Raw genomic sequence first — 21,988 nt, forward strand, 5'->3', positions numbered from 1 at the left:
ACCATGTCCTTTGATAAAGAGTTTCTTATTGAACTGGGCATTAATTTGTGGACTACTTTATTTCTACTTTTCTTATATCTTGATTCACTTAAATCTAGTTACTTCTTTCCTACTTCATGACACTGAATTATATGAATTATTTGAATTTTTTACATAAAATTTTCAATATTCAAGGGAGTTATTAGAATACAAAGCACTGGGAAATAAAGCTGTTTCATAAAGTATTTTTAATACATTGTGGAATTAATCCTAGAAAGAACCAGTCACTCAGTTGATAATCTCATGAACTTCTATTTTCTGCTCTTATCATCAATTCCTTATGAGTGCAATTTATTTTCAAAATAACAATTAAACTCTAATTAAACTATAATTTACCCAACTAAAAAGCTCAATAGAATAGCTATCTTTTCCGTTGAAAACACTGGATTTTATAATAATATTCAGTGGAATATACTTCCTACATAAGATCTAGAAAATCTTACTGAGTGTCCTTGAAACAAAGGTATTCTATATTGTGAGAAATACAATATTTCTCACTAGTTTCATGAGGTCATTAAACACTTATTAGTTCCACTGATCACTGTCACTCGGTCAAGCTAATATGAGCCCATGCTTTCCCCCTACAACTCATACACATCCATACTCATTCACGCTCATACACAACTCTGCACTTACACACAGAATCATACACATACAAGCACTCACAGATGTACACAAAGATTCTCACTTCATTTTGAATTTAGTTGAAAGGGAAACAAAGACATGAAAAATTCTAAGGTAAGGATAGTCTTTATAACTAAAATCCTAACTATCTAACAGAAGAAATCTAGTTTTTTAAAGGGTACATAAGCAATGAGGTTACAATATTTTAAAAAATACACTAGCTTCATCTCTGAACATCCAATTATCTATTCGTCTTTTAAACGTCTCAAATTGAAAATAAAGGAAAACAGAGCCACCAAGGGTAAAACCTTACTTGTCATCCATCGACTATACAAATTAGACACAAAAAAATCATTTCAGAAATATCAGAGCTCTCAGAAGCGTTTTATTACAAAAAATATTTATTTGGAAATCAGCAGTGAATTAAATAAATCATCCTCTCCTGTCACATTGATGAAGGAATTGCATGCTCTGTTTTCATGACAAACACATCATTAGTGTACATACATTTAATCTGATTATTTCATTCAGCACAAGAGACATTACCGTTAGAATTATATAAAAACTCAAATCACACTTGATGTTTCCTAAATATCACGCTTTGTGTGGCCTAATCAAGATTTCATCAAATGTTTTACTAAGCTCTGTCACAGGAATCCAGCTGAAGCAAGATGATCCCTTATTATTAAGCAAAAATAAATTACATTCATTTTTCCTCTGAATTTAAATGAAACGGTGTATACAATCCTTGGGAAATACACCGACCACCAACATGCTGCAATACATTGATGTAGCAGGGTAGCTAGAAGAACTGAGGATGTATAAAAATGGGAGGTTAGCAAAAGAAACAGAAGTATTGTGTAAACATCTGCATATCACTAACATGAGAATTTTTGTATTTTTGTATTTTGAGAATTTTTGGATACATACTTTCATGCGCGTCCGTGTGAAGAGACCACCAAACAGGCTTTGTGTGAGTAAAGTGGCTGTTTATTTCACCTGGGTGCAGGCAGGCTGAGTCTGAAAAGAGAGTCAGCGAAGGGAGATAAGGGTGGGGCCGTTTTATAGGATTTGGGTAGGTAAAGGAAAATTACAGTCAAAGGGGGTTTGTTCTCTGGCGGGCAGGAGTGGGGGTCGCAAGGTGCTCAGTGGGGGTGCTTTTTGAGCCAGGATGAGCTAGGAAAAGGACTTTCACAAGGTAATGTCATCACTTAAGGCAAGGACCGGCCATTTACACTTCTTTTGTGATGGAATATCATCAGTTAAGGTGGGGCAGGGCATATTCACTTCTTTTGTGATTCTTCAGTTACTTCAGGCCATCTGGGTGTATACGTGAAAGTCACAGGGGATGCGATGGCTTAGCTTGGGCTCAGAGGCCTGACATTCCTAACTTCTTATATTAATAAGAAAAATAAAACAAAATAGTGTTGAAGTGTTGGGGCGACGAAAATTTTTGGGGGGTGGTATGGAGAGAGATCGGGCAATGTTTCTCAGGACTGCTTCAAGTGGGATTAGGGGCAGCGTGGGAACCTAGAGTGGGAGAGATTAAGCTGCAGGGAGGTCTTGTGGTAAGGGGTGATATTGTGGAGATGTTAGAAGAAACATTTGTTGTATAGAATGATTGGTGATGGCCTGGATATGGTTTTGGATGAATTGAGAAACTAAATGGAATAACAGAAGGAGAAAAACAGGTATAAAAGGTCTAAGAATTGGGACGACTCAGGATATCTGATTAGAGAGTGCCTAAGGAGATTCAGCATAGTCCCGCCAGCAAAGATTATTTATTTACTTCCAGAGTTAAGAGTGGCAGTTTGGGGATAGCACCAGGAGATACCAATTGTGATGGCTTGGAAAAACAGTGTAAACCGGCAGTGTAAACAAGAGCAGGGCATGTGTGAGTAGTTGAGAACGGTGACTAGGAGTATGACTAGACAGAAGATGGTAGGGATGACAAGTCTTTTTGGGGCACAGTCTAAGTTGGTCTGGTGTCTGGAATGAGACTGAGGCCTAATAAAAAGGTGCGTCTATACAGGAGCTTAAATGGGCTGTACCTTCTAGCATTCTGAGGACAGGTCTGACTTCTGAGAACGGAAAGTGGTAAAAGTATTGTCCAGTCCTTTTTAAGTTGGTGGCTGAGCTTGGTGAGGTGTGTTTTTAAAAGACCTTTAGTCCCTTGTACTTTTCTTGAAGACGGAGGACCGTAAGGGATATAAAGGTTTCGTGAATACTAACAGCCTGAAAAACTACTTGGCTGATTTGACTAATAAAGGCTGGTCTGTTATCAGACTGTATTGAGGTGGGAAGGCTAAACTGAGGAATTATGTCTGACAGAAGGGAAGAAATGACTGCGGTGGCCTTCCCAGACCCTGTAGGAAAGGCCTCTACCTATCCAGTGAAAGTATCTACCTAGACTAAGAGGTATTTTAGTTATCTGACTCAGGGCATGTTGAGTAAAGCTAATTTGCCAGTCCTGGGTGGGGCAAATCCTCAAGCTTGATGTGTAGGGAAGGGAGGGGGCCTGAATAATCCCTGAGGAGTAGTAGAATAGCAGATGAAACACTGAGAAGTTATTTCCTTGAGGATAGATTTCAACGATGGAAAGGAAATGAGAGGTTCTAAGAGGCAGGCTAGTGGCTTGTACTCTAGCATAACCTGCCTTTGCTGGTGCGTGTCGATTAGGCCTGGTGGAACCGCCATCAATAAATCAAGCGTCATCAGGGTGAGGAACAGGGAAGAAGGAAATTTGGGGAAATGGGGTGAATGTCCGGTGGATCAGAGAGATACAGTCATGGGTGTCAGGTGTGGTATCAGGAATAATGTGGGAGGCCGGATTGAAGTCCGGGCCAGGAACAACGGTAATTGTGGGAGACTCAACAAAGAGTGAGTATAGCTGAAGGAGCCGAGAAACGAAAGTATATGCGTCAGGTATGAGGAAGAAAATAGATTTTGGAAGTTATGAGAACTGTAGAGAGTGAGTTGAGCATAGTTTGTGATTTTGAGGGCCTCTAAAAGTATTAAAGCAGTGGCAGCCGCTGCACGCAGACATGAGGGCTAGGCTAAAACAGTAAGGTCAAGTTGTTTGGACAGAAAGGCTACAGGGTGCGGTCCTGGCTCTTGTGTAAGAATTCTGACCGCACTAACCATGCCTAGGAAGGAAAGGAGTTGTTGTTTTGTAGAAGGTGCTGGGGTTTGAGAGATCAGTCGGACACGATTGGCAGGGAGAGCACGTGTGTTTTTATGAGAATGATGCCGAGATAGGTAACAGATGAGGAAGAAATTTGGGCTTGATTGAAGTAATGGGGGCTGTCTGTGAAGCTTTGCGGCAGTACAGCCTAGGAAATTTGCTGAGCTTGATGGGTGTCAGGGTCAGTCCAAGTGAAAGTGAAGAGAGGCTGGGATTAAGGGTGCAAAGGAATAGTAAATAAAGCATGTTTGAGATCTAGAACAGAATAATGGGTTGTAGAGGCAGGTATTGAGGATAGGAGAGTATATGGGTTTGGCACCATGGGGTGGATAGGCAAAACAATCTGGTTGATAAGGCGTAGATCCTAAACTAACTTGTAAGGCTTGTCTGGTTTTAGGACAGGTAAAATGGGGGAATTGTAAGGAGAGTTTATAGGCTTTAAAAGGCCATGCTGTAGCAGGCAAGTGATAACAGGCTTTAATTTTTTTAAAGCATGCTGCGGGATGGGATATTGGTGTTGAACCGGGTAAAGGTGATTAGGTTTTAATGAGATGGTAAGGGGTGCATGATCGGTCACCAAGGAGGGAGTAGAGGTATCTTATACTTGTGGGTTAAGGTGGGGGGATACAAGAGGAGGACGCAAAGGAGGCTTTGGATTGGAAAGAAGGGCGGCAATGAGATATACCTGTAGTCCAGGAATAGTCAGGGAAGCAGATAATTTAGTTAAAGTATCGCAGCCTAATAAGGGAACTGGGCAGGTGGAGATAACTGAAAAGTAGTGCTTAAAAGAGTATTGTCTAATTTGGCACCAGAGTTGGGGAGTTTTAAGAGGTTTAGAAGCATGGCCATCAATACCCACAACAGTTATGGAGGCAAGGGAAACAGGCCCTTGAAAAGAAGGTAATGTGGAGTGCGTGGCCTCCGTATTGATTAAGAAGGGGACGGGCTTACCTTCCACTGTGAGAGTTACCTGAATCTTGGCATCCGTGATGTTCTAGGGGGCTTCCGAGGCGATCGGGCAGTGTCAGTCTTCAGCCGCTAAGCCGAGAAGATCTGGGAAGAAGTCAATCAGAGAGCCTTGGGCCAGAGTTCCAGGGGCTCTGGGAGTGGCTGCCAGGTGAGTTGAACAGTCCGATTTTCAGTGGGGTCCCGCACAGATGGGACGCGGCTTAGGAGGAATCCCGGGCTGCGGGCATTCCTTGGCCTAGTGGCCAGATTTCCAGCATGTGTAGCAAGCTCCTGGGGGAGGAGGTTCTGGAGGAACGCCTGGCTGCTGCGGTTCAGGTGTTTGGAAGTTCTTGTGTGCTGGAGATGTGGCTGGGGTTTGTCTCACGGTGGAGGCAAGGAATTGCAACTTTTTTCTATTATTGTACACCTTGAAGGTGAGGTTAATTAAGTCCTGTTGTGGGGTTTGAGGGCCAGATTCCAATTTTTGGAGTTTTATTTAATGTCGGGAGCAGATTGGGTAATAAAATGTATATTGAGAATAAGACAGCCTTTTGACCTTTTAGGGTCTAGGGCTGTAAAGCATCTCAGGGTTGCTGCCAAATGAGCCATGAACTGGGCTGGATTTTTATATTTGATGAAAAAGAGCCTAAATGCTATCTGATTTGGGATAAAGAAAAAGGAGCATTAACCTTGACTATGCCTTTAGCTCCAGCCACCTTTTTAAGAATAAGTTGCTGGGCAGGTGGGGAAGGGCTAGTCATGGAACGAAACTGTAAGCCAGACTGGGTGTGAGGAGGGGAGGTGATAAAAGGATTATAGGGTGGAGGAGTGGAGGCTGAGGAAGAATTGGGACCTAGCTTGGCCTGGCGAGGAGGGGAGAGGTCAGATGGGTCTGTAGAAAAGGAAGATTAGAAAGACTCAGCGACACTTGGGGTTGGGACTGAGGGGACAGGCGGGAGGGAAAGAAGGAAGATTTGGGATGAATTGCACTGGGCACAGAGACTAGGAAGGGAATGATGTGTAAAAGAATGCCTGGACGTCAGGCACCTCAGACTGTTTGCCTATTTTATGACAAGAATTATTTAGATCTTGCAGGATGGAAAAATTCAAAGTGCCATTTTCTAGCTGTTTGGAACTACTGTTGAGTTTGTATTGGGGTCAAGCGGCATTGCAGAAGAAAATAAGGCATTTAGGTTTTAGGTCAGGTGTGAGTTGAAGAGGTTTTAAGTTTTTGAGAACACAGGCCAAGGGAGTAGAAGGAGGAATGGAGGGTGGAAGGTTGCCCATAGTGAAGGAAGCAAGCCTAGAGAAAAGAGAGAGTAGAGAAACGGAGGGAAGGGGTTCGGGGGTTCTTACCTTCCAAAAAAGTGGGAAAAGGGGTTGGGGCGCAGAGATAAGAGGTTTGGGTGTGGAAATAAGGGATGGGGTGCAGAAATAAGGGGTCGGGGCACAGAAATAAGGGGTCGGGGCATGGAAATAAGGGATTGGGGCACAGAGATAAGAGGTCGGGGTGTGGAAATAAGGGATTGGGGTGCAGAGATACGAGGTTGGGGTACTTGCCCCTCCTCTAGAAAAGTGAGACTTGCTGCTAAGAGTGAAGGAGAAGGGGTTGGGGTACTTGCCCCTTCCCCAGAAAAGCAGGACTTGCCGCTAAGGGTGAAGGACCAAGGCAGGCATCCCTGCGTGGTCTGACACCTTTGAAACGTGGGTGAATAATCAGGCGTCCCTGCAATGATTAAACACCAAGGGAAGGCTGCCTTCCCAGTCCGTGACCGGCGCCGGAGTTTTGGGTCCACGGATAAAACGTGTCTCCTTTGTCTCTCCCAGAAAATGAAAGGAATTGAAATTAAGAGAAGGGAGAGATTGAAGAGTGGAAAGGAGAAAGTGATTGAGGGACAGTGAGAGAAGTTGGAGAAGAGAGTAAGAAGAGGCCGCTTACCTGATTTAAAATTGATGAGATGTTGTTTGGGCTGGTCAGTCTGAGGACCTGAGGTCGTAGGTGGATCTTTCTCAAGGAGCAAAGAACAGGAGGACAGGGCATTAATCTCCCAAGGGAGGTCCCCCGATCCAATTCACGGCACCAAATTTCATGCACGTCCGTGTGAAGAGACCACCAAACAGGCTTTGTGTGAGCAACATGGCTGTTTATTTCACCTGGGTGCAGGCAGGCTGAGTCTGAAAAGAGAGTCAGCGAAGGGAGATAAGGGTGGGGCCATTTTATAGGATTTGGGTAGGTAAAGGAAAATTACAGTCAAAGGGGGTTTGTTTTCTGGTGCGCAGGAGTGGGGGTCGCAAGGTGCTCAGTGGGGGTGCTTTTTGAGCCAGGATGAGCTAGGAAAAGGACTTTCACAAGGTAATGTCATCACTTAAGGCAAGGACCGGCCATTACACTTCTTTTGTGGTGGAATGTCATCAGTTAAGGTGGGGCAGGGCATATTCACTTCTTTTGTGATTCTTCAGTTACTTCAGGCCATCTGGGTGTATACGTGAAAGTCACAGGGGATGCGATGGCTTGGCTTGGGCTCAGAGGCCTGACACATACAGTTTTGATTTTATCACATTTCTGCTACAATTGCAAAATAAAGAAAGTAGTGGGCCAGTCAATTATCAGTAAAAAAATAGGTGTTTGATTTTTAAAGGCAAATTGAACTAATTTTTGTGATGTGAAACAGCTTGAAAGTGGAAAAATATTATTTTAATATCAAAATATATTATAATTAGGTCAAACAGATAATATGTTAACAAAATAATTCTGAACTCTAGAGAATGATCAGAATTGAAGGGAAGGTCTCTACAAAGTCCTGTAAGTCAGAATTATGGATAAACTTGCAACCCAATTAAGTTGGGACAGTCTCATTTTATTCCTAGTGTCCTGATGTTATTATTGATAGTACTCCCTTTTACTCTCTAAGTATTCTTTTGTAGCTGATAATAAATTATATAGCCACTATATTCTCAATCATAATTAATAAAGATAAGCCAAAGGAGTGTACCTTCAACTGGCCATGAGAGCAATAGGTCTTCACTATCTTGCCTCAAGATTATGTCACCTCCCCTCTCTTCCTCATATCCCAGAGCAAATACAAATGCTTGATATCCCAGAAAATTATGTAATTCCCTTAAATGGATAGAATTATGCTAACTACTTCTGATGAGTAAGAAGTTGTATGTACCTAGATGCTTTTATAAGTACAAATGCTATATGGAGAGACATAAGCACCAATAGCAAACTCATAACCTGCCACGTTGGTGGTATCTTAGAATTCAGTTGTCTAGGAAATGTTGAGATATTCCTTGTGATATGAAATACAAGTTTCTGTACCTTCATTCTATCATCATGAAAAATAATTACACAATCTTAGTATGCCTCTTTGGATGTAGGAGGTAATATTTGTCACATTTGAGGATGAATTTTTTTTTTTTAATGAGAAAAGCAAGCCATTTATTTGTTTTTCTTTATTTCTTCTTAAAAGAAAAGGATACATGTGCAGAACGTGCAGGTTTGTTACACAGATATACGTGTGCCATGGTGGTTTGCTGCACCTATTGACCTATTCTCTAAGTTCTCTCTCATCAACCCTCACCCACCAACAGGTCCTGGTGTGTGCTGTTCCCCTCCCTGTGTCCATGTGTTCTCAATGTTCAACTCCCAGTTATGAGTGAGAACATACGGTCTTTGGTTTTCTGTTCCTTTGTTAGTTTGCTGGGGATGATGGCTTCCAGCTTCATCCATGTACTTGCAAAAGACATGATGTCATTCTTTTTATGGCTGCATAGTATTCCATGGTGTATATGGGCCAAATTTTGTTTATCCAGTCTATCATTGGTGGGCATTTCGGTTGGTTCCATGTCTTTGATGTTGTAAATAGTGCTGCAATAAACATACGTGTGCATGTGTCTTTATAGTAGAATGATTTATATTCCTTTGGATATATACCCAGTAATGGGATTGCTGGGTCATATGGTATTTCTGGTTCTAGATCCTTGAGGTATCGCCACTCTGTCTTCCACAATGATTGAACCAATTTACATTCCCACCAACTGTGTAAAAGAGTTCTTGAGGATGAATTTCTAATCAGTTTATTGAGTAACATGAAAGACTATTTGAGAAGGGCTCAGAGGAAAAGAAGCTCTGCTGCAGATCCATACGTTGGTATAAACAACCCTGCCAGTTGGCCATAATGACCCAGTATACTCAGTGTTGCTTATGGTGTGTGTAGCAAGCAGTCAGTGGTGCTTATGGCATATCTGCCAAGTCTTAATTAGACAAACACTTGGGAACCACTAGGATTTTAGAGCAAAGTGGAGCCCTCTTCTGCTACAAATTATTGTCCAATTGAGAGGCAGCTTTAAGCTCACTACTTGATAGAAACTAAATGTGTATGAAACAAAATGTAGGTATGTGATCTGATCTTCCTGTCATGAACAGAGTGATATTTAAACCAAATCACCAAATCTAAAGTGGGTTGTGCTCAGCAGAATTTTGTCACTAAATGGTATTTATAATACTGGCCAAAAACAGTTTTAGAATGCAAAAGTAAATTGTATGCCTGCATGATTTACAGTACCATTGTGCACACTGCTTTTGCTTTGGTGCCTTTTCCTCAAAACACAGCAATAGATAATGAGAAGTAAAAATACAGGACTGGTTTTTTAATGCTTCTTCATAATATCCTAAACTAGCTGTGAGTTAGGTCCTCTCATCGCTCACTCCTGCTATGTAATCCTGCCTCTAGATGGTTCCAGTTCTCAATGATTTATGATAACTGTGTATCTTCTCCTTGTTCATTCACCCAGTGAGTATCAACAGCTTTTACCATCCCTCATTTGTCTGTGCATCCTCGCCACACCTTTCTAAGCAGCCATTTTTCTAAAGTTTCTTGATCTTAACCATTTGGGTGAGTTGTGTTTTCTGCCCTCACTGATGCTGATCCAAATACATTCCCAATTTATTTTACACAAAAAATCATGCATATTTTCTTTTAATTCTCACTGAACTTAACATAATGCCTGGCTTATGGCAAAAATAAATAAATAAATAAATAAAGTAAATGAGTGAATGAATGAATGAGTTTATTAAGATTATCTAATATAATTGAGAGGTGTTATTTTGCTATATGACTAGGAGCACGCATAGTGAGATATGCTATTTCAAGAGATTATTAGAATTCCTCATAGAAATAGCCCTTAGCAATAAGGAAAAACCAGATAATTGGTATATTAGCAATCACAAATTACTAAGTGATTTGTATGGTGATGGCCAAAGTAAAAGCAAAATATTGGGATATTTGATGCTCTAAGAAACATGAGAGAGGGAATAATCAGTGCATTTTAAATACCCTCCATTAATATAACTATCTCTTCAATATATGAGGAATGGAAGATATATAACAAGGTCAATTTGTAAGTTATCACTGAAACTAAATTGCCCAATACAATATCAACTACAATATTAATTGTAGAATGAAGACTAATATGTAGGTATTTTTATTATTCTGTGCCATTTCCAAAAAATAAACTGAGGCTATTTGATACACGTAGCTCATTCACTTTGTAAAATATTAACTAATTGCATCAAAAACAATTGCTACATAATAAAATGCATAGGTAAGTGAAAAATGTATATAGATTCCTCCATTATGTAAAAAAGAGTATGGAAGAGAGAAGTTGAACCCAAATTGAGCATACATCTGAAAATAATGGCAAAGGCACCAATCAGGCCAGACACGTATCTCTGCATTATTTTCTGTCCTACAGCTTTACTCTGGGACTCTGAAAATCGCAGCATAGTTTTAATTATGAAGAAATATTACTCTGTTTTATAGTAGTACATAACACAAGGTATAGATATTTTGTATGAAGGCCGAGCACAGTGTCTCATGCCTGCAATCCCAATACTTTGAGAGGCCAGACCGAGAGGATTGTTTGAGCTCAAGAGTACAAACCAACCTGGGAAACACAGTGAGACCAAAAAGTGAAGCTAGCTGGGCATGACAACACACAGCTGTGGTCTCAGCTACTTAGGAGACTGAGGTGGGAGGAGGACTTGAGCTGGGGAGTGAGCTATCATCATGCCACTGCACTCCAGCTAAGAAGGGGGAATCTATTGGGCTTCTTATTTCAGAGATAGTGGGGAAAATTTGGATTTCTGACTCAACTAATATTTACATAAACCATCAGTAGTTACGTCTGATCTCTGTCATGATCTAAAACTGATCTTATTAGTACAGTTACAGTTATATTATGTAAATGAATTGATTTTACATTTTAATAATTATCCATATATGAAGTTAAAACAATTTAAAATATTCCCAAAAAATCTGTGATATTTAAAGTGTAACAATGTACTCCATTGTGATTACATTTCTTCTCAAATTTTTATTATCCTCTCCTTTCTGATGCCTTTAAAATCATAGAAATAGTTTAGAATTTATGCAGTTGTCTGTCTAAGATGTCTGAGATACTATTAAGCATAATGCTTTGCCTGTGATGTTTTCAATTTTAGACTATTACGTTCAGCTGGGTATATACAATTTATGATTTTTATGGTAGTTACATATATATTCATGTAATATGCATTATAAGAAAAGCAAGGAATAAAACTATAGTATCATATAATTACTATCACCACTTCACTAGAATTAGCCTAATGCAAAGGATTTATGCCCAAAATAAAAATGAATGTGGGATGGATAGATTGAGTATCCTTAATTATATCTAGACTATATTCATTTGTTCATTTAAAAAACCCTTTAAAATCCCATTGTAATTCATTTCCCTACATTTAAAAGTCGACTTAAAATGGAAAATATTGGCCATATAGGTATCAATGGCAGATAGATTTTAGTTATGATAGAAGCATTATTTAATATATCATTGTAATATCTTCTATTAAAATTAAGAGTTTCTAAATAACCTGTTGGCATATATTTTCAGGAATCATTCTATCAGTGGGTAAAAGGAGTGACAAAATAACACTGTAGTAATGACTTGCAGATCATTCCTGGAATGTTTCCAATATTTCAGCCAATTTTTTAAAAACCCTTCTATAGAAAAAGTTTTTTCAACATAACCAACTAGGGACATCAGATTCCTGTTCTCCTCAGAAAAAAAGCTCAAAGTTACTGGTGACTGGACAAGTTTCAAATGGAAAACGGAGGAAAGAGAGCCATAACTTGTCAGAGTCCCCACAGGGAAAAACTGCGGTGCAGAAAAGAAAGAAGCAAGAGTTTGGAACTTGGGGCCACATGGAAAGTGTAGGTAGGACTGCTTCTCTGCTCCCATCGCCCTTCTGACAGTCTGCTGATTGCTAACTTGTTGGGGAGCCCCTCTGCTCCTGTAAACCAGGGAAGCACATTCAATGACAATTTGGAAACTTCTTGAGGAAAGAGAACCAGGTGGTCAACTCTTGCAGGCATGCCCACACTCTCAAGACCTGAACTGGAACAGTGATCACCATACTGGTGTTGCACCTGTGGTAGGACACTGCCCTACCTAGGAATTATCTGCTCTTGAGTTACCACGCCACCAGATCCCCCACAAGCATACCTCATAAGTGATATGATTGGAGAGCACAGGGGGCCAATGAGTCCTCAGGGAGCTACGGGACTACTGCAGATATAACACTCAGCTTGGGCAACCCTTAAGGAATAGAGGAGCGCAGCCAGCCAAAGCCCTCCATGGATCAAAAGAAACATTCTGCAGTGCCAGTCGCTTAAGGGGACATCATTGATGCCTGGGAATGGATGTGGAGAAGGGGTCATCTCCTGGCACTCCCACGTCTGTCAACTGCTGCAGACACGGCAGTGGTTCTTCCCAGTGGACAGCAATGAGTGTGCTCTTAGAGAAAGCATTTTTCATGCTTTTCACAGTGGCTCCACCTCTCCCAAAAGTGAGCCTGCACTGCTTGGGCTTACATGAAGGGCAGGGTCCAACTCCCTCTCCCTACACATAGTGGCAGCATCCTGGTAACAGAGGACAGACAAATCATGGAGTTTCCTACTCTGGACCAGGAGAAAAGGTCCTGCCCTGAGCCCGTTTTGGTGGTAGCCATTAGAGGGGTGTATCCACAGCCTGTAGCAACATTGTAGCTGACAACTAATGGACAAAGGCTTTATTAACTAATGGTCGTGAACCCTGTGACAGAAGTGTGATAGGGAAGTAGATAGCATTCCTGCTGAATCAGGACAAGGAGCTGCTGTACCCTCCCTGCTCCTTTCCCTGAGACCTCAGTGCACCCCAACATCATCCAACCTGAGGGTGAGTTGGCACTCACTCTTAAGCATTATCTACTGGACTGCAGCCTGAACTACACCACCGTATAAAAACCCTGCTGCTAGAAAGGTTTAGTGCTGGTTCACAAGATAAGCTTCCTGAGATCCCCACATCCTCAGCCCCGCAGGAGAAAGTGTGTCAGCTCAGACATTCGATACACCACTATAATGAGGACCATCTGAAAAAGCCACTACTCAGAAGCCATTTACAACCAGGGAACCCATGCAGAGCCTGGCTCCCTGAAAGCAGCTAGAAACAAAGCCAAACAATTATACAAAGCATGCATGACAGTTATCCTCTTAAGGGAAAAATAATTTTTAAAAAGTCTCATCCAAATAATAGCTAATTCAAAAAATAAGAAACAATAGCTCCCTCAGATGAGAAAGAATCAGTGCAAGAATTTCAGCAGTACAAAATGCCAGAGAGTCTTGACACCTCTAAAGAATGACACTAGCTCTCTTGCAATGGATCCTAGCCAAATTGAAAAGTCTGAAATAAGAGATAAAGAATTCAAATTATGGGCTGCAAGGAAACTTAACAAGATCCAAGAGAACATTGAATTGCAGTACAAAAAAAAAAAAAAAAAAAACAGGAAAATTGTTAAGGTTATGGAAGACAAGATAGCTGTATTTAGAAAAAAAAATAGAATTTTGGGAATTGAAATTCACTAGTGAATTTTGAAATATAGTTGTAAACTTTAACAACAGATTAGATCAAGCAGAAGAAAGAATTTCAGAGCTTGAAGACTAGTCTTTTGAACTGACCCAATCCAACAAAAATAAAGAAAAAAGAATTGAAAAAAAAAATGAACAAAGCCTGTAAGGGATTATGTAAAGCAGACAAATTTATGACTTATTGGCATTCCTGAAAGATAAGAAGGAGTAAGCAATTTAAAAAAATATATTTGAGGGAATAATTCAGAAAAAATATTTCCTAATCTTGCTAGAGAGTTTGACATTCAGATACAAGAGATTCAGAGAACACCTGCAAAATACTACACAAGATGACCATCTTCAAGGCATGCAGTCATCAGACTACACAAGGTCAGTGCAAAAAAATTCTTAACGGCAGCTAGAGAACAGGCACAACTTTTCCTATAAAGGAAATCTAGCCAGACAAACATCAGACTTCTCAGCAGAAACCTTACAAACCAGAAGAGATTGGGGTCTGATTTTTAGCCTTATTAAATAAAAACAATGACCGCCAAGAATTTCATATCCTCCTAAACTAAGCTTCATAAGTGAAGGAGAAGTAAGTATTTCCCAAACACCCAACTGTTAAGAAATTTCATCAACCGATCAGTCCTATAAGAAATGCTCAAAGGATTTTTTAAACATGAAAATTAAACAGTAATATTTGCTATCATAAAAGCACACATAAGTACAAAGCTCACAGATTCCATAAAACAATTACACAATTGAGACTACACATAGCTAATAAAACTATGGCAGAAGAACACATTACATATCAATATTAACCTTGAACATAAATGGCCAAAATGCTCACTTAAACATAGAGTGATAAATTGGGTAGCAAAAATAAGGCCCAACCTTCCGATGTCTTCAAGATTGATCACACATGTAATGACACCCATAGGCTCAACGTAAAGGGATGGAGAAAGATTTATTATGCAAATGGAAAACAAAAAAGAACAAGGGTTGCTGTTCTTGTATCAGATAAAACAGACTTTAAACCAACAAAAGTAAAAAGAGATAAAGAAGGGCATTATATAATAATAAAGCGTTCAATTCAACAAGAAGATTTAACTATCTTAAAATATATATGCACTCAAGATTGGAGCACCCAGATTTATAAAACAAATACTACTAGACCTATAAAAGAGGTAGACAAACACACAATAATAGTGGGGACTTAAACAATCCACTGACAACACTAGACAGATCATTGAGGCAGAAAACAAAGAAACTCTAGACTTAAATTGGACTCTTGACCAAATGTCTCTCATACTCATCTATGGAATACTTCATGAAACAACCATAATATATATATTTTCTCATCTGTGCACAGAACATTCTCTAAAATTGGTCACATACTTTGTTATAAAGCAAGTGTTAATGAATTCAAAAAATAACAATAAAATTCCTATAAGGCATCTTCTCAGACTACAGTGGAAGGAAATTAGAAATCAATAACAAGAGGTACTCTCAAAACCACAGAAGTAGATGGAAACTAAACAACTTGCTCCAGAATGACTTTTGCGTAAACAACAAAATGAAGGTGAAAAAAAATTTAGAAACAAATGAAAGTAGGGACCCAACATAAAAAAACCTTTGGCATATAACAAAAGCAATGTTGAGAGGAAAGTGTATAGCACTAAAAGTCTACACTGGAAAAATAGAAAGATCTCAAATTAACAAACTAATGTCACACAAACAAAACTGATAGATGGCTAACCAGACTAACCAAGAAAAAAAGAGAGATAATTTAAATAAGTAAAATCAGAAATGACAAAGGTGATATTAAAACTGGTAACACAGAAATACAAAATATCCTCAGAGAACACTCTGAACATCTCTCCACATAAACTAGAAAACATAGAGGAAATTCATAAATCCCTGAAAACATAAACCACCTCTCAATATTGAACCAGGAAGAAATGGAAAGTCTGAACATACCAATAATTAATAATGAAATTGGATCAGTAATAAATATCTTTTAACCAAAAAAAGGCTGTAACCATATGGATTCACAGCTGAGTCCTACCAGATATACAAAGTAGTGCTGGTACCAATCTTCCTGAAACCATTATAAAAAATTGAAGAGAAGGAATTGCTTACTAACTTATTTTATGAAACCAGTATCACCCCGATACCAAAATCTGGTATGAATACAATAAAAAATGACAACTGCAGGCAATTATCCCTGATGGATATAAATGCAAATATCCTTAACAAAATACTAGCAAACCAAATCTGGTAGCATATAAAAAAATTAATTTACCACGATCAAGTAGGCTTTATTCCTGGGATGCATGGGTGGTTCGACATACACAAATCAATAAATGTGATTCACCACATAAACAGAATTAAAAGCAAAAACAATATGATCATCTCAATAGATGCAGAAAAAGGTCTTCATAAAATTCAACATGGCATCATGATAAGAACACCCAACAAACTAGGCACTGAAGAACATATCTCAAAATAACGAGAGCCATACATGAGAAGCCCACAGTTCACATCATACTGAATGGGCAAAGTTGAAAGCGTTTTCCATAAGAACTGGAAGAAGACAAGGATGTCTGCTCTTAGCACTCATATTCAGTGTAGTACTGGAAATCCTAACCAGGTAATCAGGCAAGAGAAAAACATAAAAAGGCATTCAAATAAGAAAAGAGAAAGCTAAATTATCTCTGTTCACTGATTATATGGTTTTAAACCTAGTAAACCGCAAAGAATCCTCTAATGGCTCCTAGACCTGATAAAAAAAACTTTATTAAAGTTTCAGGATATCTAATGAATACACAAAAATAAGTGGCATTTCTATACACCAATAACATTCAAGCTGAAAACCAAATCAATATGTTAATCCCATTCACAATAGCCAAAAGATAAAAATAAAATAAAATAAAATACCTAGGAATACATTTAACCATGTAAGTGAAAGATCTCTACAAGGAAAACTGAAAACATTGCTGAAAAAAATTATAGGTGGCATACAGAAATAGCAAAAACATCCTATGATGATGAATTGGAAAAATCAATATTGTTAAAATAACCATACTGCCCAAAGCAATCCACAGATTCAACAATTCCTGTTAAATCACCAATGTTATTTTTTCACAGAATTAGAAAAATCAATTATAAAATTAATATGCAAACAAAAGAGAACCTGAATAGCCCAAACAATTCTAAGCAAAAGTAATAAACCTACAGTCATCACATTATCTGGCTTTAAATTATACTTCAAGGATATAGTAACCAAAATAACATAATATTGGTACAAAAATAGACACATAGACCAATAGCATAGAATACAGAACTCAGAAATATTAATAGAACCACACACCTACAACCAACTGAGCTTTCACAACTTCAACAAAAATAAACAACAATGAAAGGACACCATATTTAATGAATGGTGCTGGGAAAACTAGATAACCATATACAGAAGAATGAAGCTAGATCCTTACCTCTTACCATGTACTAAAAACAGCTCAAGTTGAATTAAATACTTATATGTAAGATCTCAAACTATACAAGTCCTAGAAGAAAATCTAGAAAAAAAAATCTTTTGAGCATTGGCTTAGACAAAGAATTTATTAGTAAGTTCTAAAAAGCAAAAGCCACGAAATTAGAAAGTGACAAATGGGAGTTAATTAAACTAAAGAGCTTCTGCTCAGCAAAAGAACCAAGTAAAACAGTTAACAGATGGCCTACAGAATGGGTGAAAATATTTACAAACTATGCATTCAACAAAGGTCTAATGCCCAGAATCTATAAGAAACTTAAAGAAATCAACAAGCAAAAAACAAGCAACCCCATTATATTAGTCTTTTTTTGCACTGCTATAAAGAACTGCCTGAGATCATGTAATTTATAAAGAAAAGAGGCTTAATTGGCTTATGGTTTTGTGGATTGTATAGGCTTCTGCTTCTGAGGAAGCCTCAGGAAACTTACAATCATGGTGAAAGGCCTGGGGGAAGCTGGAACATCTTGACATGGCTGGCAGGAGAGAGAGCAAAGAGGGAGGTGCTACACACTTTCAAACAACTAGATCTCTTGAGAGCTCTATCATGAGACATCACTAAGGGGATGATACTAAACTATTAGAAAACATAACCATGATCCAATCAACTTCCACCAGGTCCCACCTCCAACACTTGGGATCACAACTCAACATGAGATTTGCATGGGGAAACAGAGCCAAATTATATTGTATCACCCATTAAAAAGTGGACAAAGGACATGAGCAGACACTTTAAAAGAAGACATAAAAGTGGCCAAGAAGCATATAAAAATTTTTCAACCTCACTAATCATTAGAGAAATACAAATCAAAACTACCACGAGATACCATCTCACACGAGTCAGAATGGCTATTATTACAAAGTCAAAAAATAAAAGACATTGGTAAGGTTTTGGAGAAAAGGGAATGCTTATACACTGCTGGTGGGAATGTAAATTAGTTTGCCACTGTGAAAAGCAGTTTGGCAATTTCTTAAAGAACTCAAAGCAGAATTACCATTTGATCCAGCAATCCTATTGTTGGGTATATACACAAGGGAATAAAAATCATTCTACCATAAAGACACATGCACATATAAGCTCATTGCAGCAGTATTCATAATAACAAAATCATTGAGTCAACCTAAACACCAACCAACAGTAGACTGGATAAGAATATGTGGTACATATACATTATGCAACACTACACAGTCATAAAAAAGAACAAGATCACATCCTTTCCAGCAACATGGGTGGAGCTGGAGACCATTAACCTAAGTGAACTAACACAGGATCAGAAAACCAAATACCGCATGTTCTCTTTTATATGGGAACTAAACATTGAGTACATAGGGACACAAAGAAGGGAACAACAGACACTGGGTCCTACTTGAAGGTGGAGGGAGAAAAGAGGCTAAGGATCAAAAAACTACCCATGAGGTACGATATTATTGCGTGGGTGGTGAAATAATCTGTATACCAAACCCCTGTGGCACAAAATTTATCTATATTACAAACCTGCACGTGAACCCCTGAACCTAAAATAAAAGTTAAAACAAATTAAATTAAATTAAAATCAAAATGGGCTAGCAGACATTTCTGACCCAAATAGACATTTCTCAAAAGAAGGCATACCAATGGCCAACAGGTTGATGAAAAAATGCCCAATTTTGCTAATCATCAGGGAATTGCAAATTAAAACTACAATGACATATTAATTCACACCTGTCACAATAGCTATTATTAAAACCACAAGAGAAATTTTGATGGGGATGCAGAGAAAAGGGAATACTTATGTACACTGTTGCTAGGAATGTAGAACCATTATGGAAAACGATATGGAGGTTCTCCAAAAATTTAAAATAGAACTACCATCTGATCCAGCAATCACAGTACTTGGTATATGTCCAAAAAAAATGTAAATCAGTACCTCAAAGAGATATCTGCACTTTCATATTCATTGCAGCATGAATGAATAGCCAAGACATGGAAGCAACAAAAGTGTCTAATAATGGATGGATGGATAAAGAATATGTGGTATAAATAAACAATGGAATACTAGTCAGTCATAAAGAAAAAGGAACTGCTGTCATTTGAGACAACATGGATGAACCTGGAGGAGATTATATTAAATGAAATAAGCCAGTCAAAGAAATACAAATACCACATCATCTCACTCATATGGAATCTAAAAAATTGAACTCATAGCAATAGAGAGTAGAATGGTGGTTACAAGAGGCTCGAATAGGGGGACTGGGGAGACGCTGATCAAAGGATACCAAATTTCAGTTAGATAGAATAAGTTCGAGAGATCTATTGTGTAACATAGCGACTATAGTTGATAAAAATAGATTGCTTTCTTGACAAATACTAGGAAAGCAGATTTTAAGTCTTCTCACTACAAAAAAAATGATAGCTTTGTGATATATCTCATATGTTAATGAGAAAGATTTAACCATTCTACAGTACATATATATTTCAAACATCATGTTGTACATAATAAATACAAATTTATCCATTAATTTAAACAAAAATCTAAAAATAAAAATAATTTTAAAAACAAACAACAAAAAATCCTTTTCTATAAACATCAATACATATTTTGGATTTGTTTTAAATGATAAAGCTTCATAAAACCTTGGTTTTATCTCTTATTTAAAAATGAACTTTAATTCTAATTATTTCCAGAAACAAATAAACCTGTCACTGCTGGCATTCTAGGAAGAAGAATAACTACCTTACTTTCGTGTTTTTTTTTTTTTTTTTTTTTTCATGGAGTCTCACTCTGTCACCCAGGCTGGAGTGCAGTGGCCTGATCATGGGTAACTGCAACCTCCACCTCCCAGGTTCAAGGGATTCTCCTGCCTCAGACTCCCAAGTAGCTGAGATTACAGGCACCCACCATTACGCCCAGCTAATTCTTGTATTTTTATAGAGACAGGGTTTCACCATGTTTGCCAGGCTGGTCTCAAACTCCTGACCTCAGGTGATCTACCTGCCTTGACCTCCCAAAGTTCTGGGAGTGAACTCCCAAAGTTCACAGGCGAGAGCCACTGCACCCAGCCTTGTGGGTTTTTTTGAGGTTATCTTCTTATATATTGAGATCTTCCTTAAGAGTCACTCATTTATTCAACAGAATGTATCCATCTATCAAGTCAGTGGAATATTGTTGATGAAGAATAAACCCAGTTTCTATGGCTATCTTAAATCCTTATCATGTAATACTAAGGTAAATGTTCTCATTTCTTAGAGTGGTAATATTTACAGAGAATAAGTCCCTATATAGGCAGATTTTTAAATTTTGTTATATTTCTGATATTTACTTTTTCTTTATTAAAATGCCACAATAAATAACTGAAAATACATTTAATAGGATATTTGGCTCCTCTCTCTGTAAAGTAGGTGTTAGACTGATCTTAAAAGATAGTCAAGAACCTATAGTTGTTATGTAAGCATTATTAAATCAAATGCAAAAGTCTTTAAAATTTGATTCCCTGACTCCTTATCTATTCAACCTTATCTCTCATTATTTCCCATTATACGTTCTTGACTCCAATCAGATAATTGTTCTCAAGAAAGTGATTATTCTAGTCTCAGTGAATTTTTTCCTTATTCTTTTCTTTTACCTAAAATGGCTTGTAACCTGGCTATCAAACTATTGGCTTACACAAGACTTCTGGCCTCGTGTTGTTACATCTACATGCTGACTACAGTCATTTTAAGAGCCTCCAAATGCAGGATTAGTGTTCACAGAACTACAAATAATTGTCCACTCCCTCTGGAACAGCAAGAAAGGTAGGGTATTTTTTCACTAACTACTGTTGCACTGAGCTCCAGTACATTAAAACCCTCCCACTTCCCCTGTTTCTGGATCTCAGCATCCTCCTCTAGTAAGAAAAACCTCTCGGGCAAAGAACTTCAGGTGCTTGGAAGAAGAAGCTGTCAAGTAGACGTACAAACTTGATGTAAGGTGGTTCCTTACGTGGACTTATCTTAGCTAGGTTTTATATAGTCTCCCTAAGTCCCCAGGTGTATCAAGTCTAATTACTCAAAAAAAGATCTTGGAGTAAAATGAACCATAGTTTTAATTTTGATTCTAATACTTGTGAACTTTGTTCTGATTGTCATATTAATAGAAATATTCATAGTATTACAGTAATGTTATTGGAATGTACTGTGGGAATGTACCCCCCCACAGTACATGATTTGGCCAAGACGGCAATTGTCAGGGGGTTCTTTCGTCTTGTCCCTGGGATTATTCTTCCTCTTCTCCATTTGATTTCCCTGGATGGGAAACTCAAGCCAAAAGCATATCTTGCAGCGCTTTAAGCTAAAATGTGTTTGTGATCTGAACTTTCATAGGAAGTATATATACCCAAATTAAATTTCAAGCAATCGCCTAAGGTAGGAGGGAGAAAGTGCAGTTCTTTTCTTGGCTGAACTGTTGCTAAAGTGACCTTCAATAAACTAGTCAACCTTTTTATTCATTAGTTTCTCCCTTGTCAAAGTAAGTGGCTAAGAATATATTGCTACCAATCGTGCATGGCTATAGCGAAGAGAAATGGAAAAATTAGCACCCTAAGAAATGGAGATATGCCATGAAAATATGCTATGTATGTAGAAATTTTAATAGTCTGCAATGTTTTCTTTGTGATTGAGCTTGAATGGATGATGCTAAGGCATTTTGTTGGTTTTGGTTTGTTGCTTACTTTAGTCTCCTGCAGGAAGGTTTC

Source organism: Pan troglodytes, chromosome 6, assembly GCF_028858775.2.
Source record: "Pan troglodytes isolate AG18354 chromosome 6, NHGRI_mPanTro3-v2.0_pri, whole genome shotgun sequence".
Classification (NCBI taxonomy): domain Eukaryota; kingdom Metazoa; phylum Chordata; class Mammalia; order Primates; family Hominidae; genus Pan; species Pan troglodytes.